This window comes from Hipposideros armiger, unplaced genomic scaffold (genome assembly GCF_001890085.2).
Source record: "Hipposideros armiger isolate ML-2016 unplaced genomic scaffold, ASM189008v1 scaffold_138, whole genome shotgun sequence".
Lineage (NCBI taxonomy): Eukaryota > Metazoa > Chordata > Mammalia > Chiroptera > Hipposideridae > Hipposideros > Hipposideros armiger.
This window is the reverse complement of record NW_017731488.1, coordinates 3,019,896-3,025,169: the sequence shown is the minus strand read 5'-3', so window position 1 is coordinate 3,025,169 and position 5,274 is coordinate 3,019,896. Positions and strand designations below refer to the sequence as shown.

At 48.1% G+C, this 5,274-nt stretch overlaps 1 protein-coding gene across 3 annotated transcripts in view; it reads right to left on the bottom strand.

Annotated features, from left to right (window-relative positions):
• The window catches only part of WDTC1 (WD and tetratricopeptide repeats 1), a 76,414-nt gene extending 72,736 nt beyond the window's left edge, over positions 1–3,678 (bottom strand). For all 3 annotated transcript variants that reach the window (XR_002124843.1, XM_019650239.1, XM_019650238.1), the window contains exon 1: positions 3,237–3,678. The gene's annotated coding sequence lies outside the window, so the exon portion shown is untranslated. The remainder of the gene's footprint in view (positions 1–3,236) is intronic.
• Between the last annotated feature and the right edge of the window lie 1,596 nt (positions 3,679–5,274).

Here is a 5,274-nt window from a genome sequence, read left to right as displayed (position 1 = left end):
TATATCACCTCATTTAGTCCTCACAAACCCATTGTAAGGTAGGTGCTGTCATAAGTGTCATTTCACAGAGGAAACTGTAGCTCAGAGAGGATGTATGATTTACCCTAGGTCACACAGCTAAGAAAGTACAGACATAGGTTCAAATATCAGCCCTACTACTGCTCGCTGTGTAACATCCAGCATATTTTAAAACTTTCTGGAACTTGTGTTTCCTCATTTGTAAAGTGGGATAATGATAATACCTACCTCATAGGGAATTTCTGAGAAGTCAATGAGATATTGTAGGAAAAGTGTCTAGTAAGTGCCTAGCACAAAGTATTAGTATAATATACATTTTAGTTTTTCACAGATTAAAATGATTGAGTTTGATATAATTTTCACACAATAACACAATTTAAAATACTAAAAAATCAATTACATACATAAGTATGAACTCTCCTACCACATCTTTGATAACAAGTGGCAAAGCCTCTGCTTGTATACCTCCCATAATGGGTAACTCACTCCCTTACAAGGGAGTCCATTTCATTTTTAGGAAGCCAAATACTCTCTTATCAAACCATCTACCCTCTTGGAATTTCCATCCTTTGATCCTAGTGCTGCTTTCCAGAACCACACAGAAAAAGTCCAGCTCCCTTTCTACAGAACAGTTCTTCAAGTATGTGAAGGCAGTTATCATGTTCCCCCAGGCTCTCAGCTTTGGTCCTTTAAGCTCCTCCTCATGTGTCACAATCCCAGAGAAGACAGACCTGGGTTTGAATTTTTATCCTTTCCCTTACTAGCTGTATGACCTTAAGCAAGTTATTTAACATCTCGGAACCTGTATCTTCACATGTATAATAGGGAAAATGATTTTTACCTCACAGGGCAGTCATGAAGATTAAATTAGATAAAGTAAGAACACCACCTAGGACAGAGCCCAACATACACCAGGTTTCCAATAAATATTAGTCACTTTTTAGGATATATGCCAATTAGTATACATCTCTCAAAGTAAATTAGTCATAATTAAATGCAACACCAAGGGACTGGTTTCTGATGGTAACATTCTAGGGCTTGGGGTTTTGAAGAGCTTTCTTCTTAGCTGTCTAAGAAGAAAGCACAACTTAGGAATTATGTGGGCCATCTGCCATGGCAGCCCAAAAATGCAGTGGAGAATCTGGAAAGGTAAGGATGAAAGAAGAAAGAAAACAGGACATATCATTAAACCAGTGACCCAAAAGAAAAGCTAACTATCACCATATTACATGCTGTCTATGGTGCCCTAAGACCCAGGCCTCCACATGTGGGCCACATTTCCTAATTCAAAAAGGAGAGAAGGAAATAAAAATAATTAATGTCACAGTTTTGGGTCTTCCCAGCAGCTGGCCCCTCAAGATCCACAGATTTTTTAGTGGGGTGTGTGTGGGGGGGAGGGGGGCGGGGGGGGAACTTCAAGGTCTTCAGTTGCATCTTCCCAGATCCTTAAAGTCCAGGTGTGTGAAAATACCCTCCCTACACAGGATGTCCCATGAGTCAATACTGAGTTCCTTCCAGCTAGAAAAATTGTCAGCTGTGTGACAACTCAAACTCAAAACTGGCAAATTGTAAATGTTAACACCATCACCATAATCATTACACATATTCTTTCCTTCAGTAACCCCAAAAGAAGGGGTCCCAGGCAGAAATACGGACTGTTGTTCAACTATTCTGCAGATCTGACCCAAAGCACTGCTTCTAGAAATTGAGATGTGACTTGAAAATAAGTGCCCCCACAACAGGTCAAAAGAAAGAAGGATTAGCAGGACCCCAGAATTAAAGGCGCATGATCACAAGCTATGGCAAAAAAGGATGTTTCCCACCTTCCAATGAAATACAACAATCTGCAATGAAGAAATCCACTGTTAGTCTCAGACTCAGCCCAAAGGAGCCCTACTAGTTACTCCTTGGTCGGTGACAGAGGATCTAGCAACAGTCAAGATTCAATTCAATCCCTTTAAAAATATAAGAATTACAAAGAAGAATAAGCCAGAGCTAAAACCAGAAATAGCCTTAAGTAGTTCCTCACCTTAGCAAACCAGACACTAGCCACTCAAGAAGGACCGTAAGGTACAGAAAAGCTTAGGGCAGGCCCCTGGGCATACCTGTGCCCTAGGTGGGGATTTCATAATGTCTGAGTCAAGATGTGCCCTCAGAATAGTTTTCTTCTCAAAACTGTCTCAGGCTTTGTTAAGAGGGAACACTTAAGCACTGTCGCTTTACCCTTGGGAAGAATGGGGAAGCTACAGCCATCCTACTGGGCTTCTAAACTCACAAACTTGAGAGGAAAACTTTAAACTCTTCCACTACCTCAGGAGGTAAGTTAAAGAAAGTCACAAAAGAAAAGAACTTTGGGGAAAACAGTCAAATGAGGCTATTAGTCATAAGTACCGATAACCTCCTTTCTAGAGACCCTGGGATACACCTGCAGAAAAGGGCCACAGGGCACCAAGCAAATTCAACCTGGCTGGCAAGGGGGCGTCCCACTACAGCTTTCGGTAACAAGAATTGGATCCTGCTGGTTCGCAGTCGCTCTCTACTCCACACTTCCTATTTACCCTTTAAAGTGGATACTGAATAGCCCGGTCCCAAGTAAAGGCCCTTTGTACGGGCGCTACAGTCGCCTGGTGGAAGCACCTTGGCAGAGTTCAGTTTGGTGCCAGGATGGGTCACTGAAGGCATCTGCGGCTGCCAGAAGCCTAAGCACGGACACACGGACACACACACGCACACACAGAAAGAGAAAGAGAGAAAGAGAGAGAGAGAGAGAGAGAGAGAGAGAGAGAGAGAGAGAGAGAGCGAGCGAGCGAGCGAGCGAGAGAAACTAAGAGAACATAACAGATCAAACGTTGCCCTCCCGGCACTTCCACCTGCCCCCTTCTTCCTGAGACCCGCGCCACATCAGATGTCAAACAAAAACTCCGCAAAGTCCCGGGACGGGACGATTTCCTTCTCTCCCACGGCAGCGCCTCCCTGGACTCCCAGAGCCTTCCCCCCACGTCCTGGTCATCCCTCCTCCCGGGCCCACTCTGCCCTCCGCCCCAGTAAGGCCTGAACCCCTCTCGGGACACCCTGGAGCCCCGAGGCAGAGGCAAGCTCAGGCCCCCGGACCGGCAGGGCTGGGGCCGGCCCAGAGCGAGCGGGCCGTGTGCCGGAGCTGCGGGAGCCAGTCCTCGCCTCCGCGCCCGCGGAAGACAGGGGGTGGCGGCTACTCGTACCTGTCAGGCCTCTTCCCAGGACCCGCGGCGGCGTAACTTCAGGAGCCCATGTCCGTCTGGGGGCCCGGCCCCTCTCCCGGGAGGGGGGGCACGGATCCCGGGGAGAGGGCTGGGGGGACCGGGCAGCTCTAGCCCCTTCCCATGCTCTCCGCCCGGCGCCTGGCCGGGGCCGGACAGCGCCTCCGCCCGCCCCTGCGTACCGCCTTACACCCGCGCTCACACACACTCACACTCCCTCGCGCGCTCTCATACACGCACTCCCCTCCCTCCTCCTGCTCTGTTTATCTCCTCCAGCTGTCTGGGGACCCAGTAGAAGCTCAGCTCCGCGCCTGCGCCACGCAGTCTCCGCCCCCGCCCCGCGCTTCACAGCCAGCGGGAACGCTACGGAGAGAGCGCCTGGCCGTTTCCAGAATGGCGAGCCGGCACCCACTTCCCTCGCGCCCGGTCAACGTCTGCTGCCGGCGTCGCCTACTAACCTGCTAGTGGGGGAGCCCCGCACCACCGCGACCAATCCGCTTCGCCGCTCGCCGGACCCGCAGCCAGTGGGCAGGCGGGAGAGCTGGGCTAAGCCCTGGGGCATCCTGGGAGTCGTAGTTTTTCTTCATCGAAGAGCTGCTGCAGAGTGGGCCCACCCCACCCAGTTGCCATTAGTTACCCAGACGCATCTCCCACCCTACATCCACGTAAGATGCTCCCTCACGTCGCTTCTGGGAGAAACCTCACACTCACCCATTACCCCCCAGAGCCTGACACAGTCTCCTGAGAGCCTCCTCATGACTTCCTCAGAGCTCGAGAATTGTGAGACCCTCAGGCTAGGGCCCCAAAGCCCCCCACAGCCAGACTCAGCTTACTCCTTCCTGCTCTGGGAGGCTGCACATTCCAAACTCTTGTCTCCTAGGCTTGAAAGAAGAGAGTAAAAGGGAATCAGTTCTACACGGAGTGGCCTGGAGGGGAGCCAGCCACACACACTCTGGGAGCCCTCAGGCTGATGGGAGAGACAAGATACACCTGAAACTGGTAGACGCACTGCTGATGAAGAGGCTGTTTCAGCCTTTTAACCTTTCTAAGGAAGTTCCCAAGGTGACAAGGGAGGCATCATTCTTAACTTCAGAAGGCAGAGACCAGGCCCCACCCACGAGGAGTGTCAAGTCAGAAAAGGAAGACAGTGAGTGTCATCTTCTGAGATTGGAAACTTGTTACTCACATATAGGGTGAAATTTGTTGGATAATAATAATAACTCGCCTTTATTGAGCATTTACTATGTCAGCACTGTAATGAATACAGTTCCTTAGATAGGCACTGTTGTGATCTGTGTTTTGCAGCAGAGGAAGCTGAGACATAAAGAGGTTAAAAAGCAACTTGCCCAGAGTCACAAAGCTGATAAGAACCAAGTCCAGATTCAAACCCAGATCTGCCTGACTCCAGAGTGTGAGCTTTTGAACACTACCTTTCCCTCCAGTGAGACCCAAGGAGCACTGACTCTCAGGAAGGACTGACTATATCGTCATGTGCTACTTAACGATAGATATATGCACTGAGAAATGCAGCCTTAGGTGATTTTGTTGTGCGAGCATCATAGAATGTACTTACACAAACCTAGATGGTATAGCCTACTAACACCTAGGCTACAAGCCTATACAGCATGTTACTGTACAAAACAACACAAGATTAAATCAAGCACAAGAGAAAATAATGTGATCCAATCGAGAATTGGTAAACACAAGTCTTCCGGTGCTAACATGACATACTGTTTTATAGCATTTTTTTATGTAAATAGAAAGAGTACAGTCTTAATAATAAAGAGTATAGTATAGTAAATATATAATCCTGCCACATAGTTGTTTATTATCATTATCAATTATTGTGTGCTGTACTTTTATATAACTGGCAGTGCAGTAGGTTTGTTTACACCAGCAGCCCCACAAACTTGTGAGTAATGCTTTGCATTACAACATTACTGACGGTTGTGACCTCACTAAACTATAGGAATTTTTCAGTTCCATTATAATCTTATGGGAGCTCTGTCATGTATGGGGT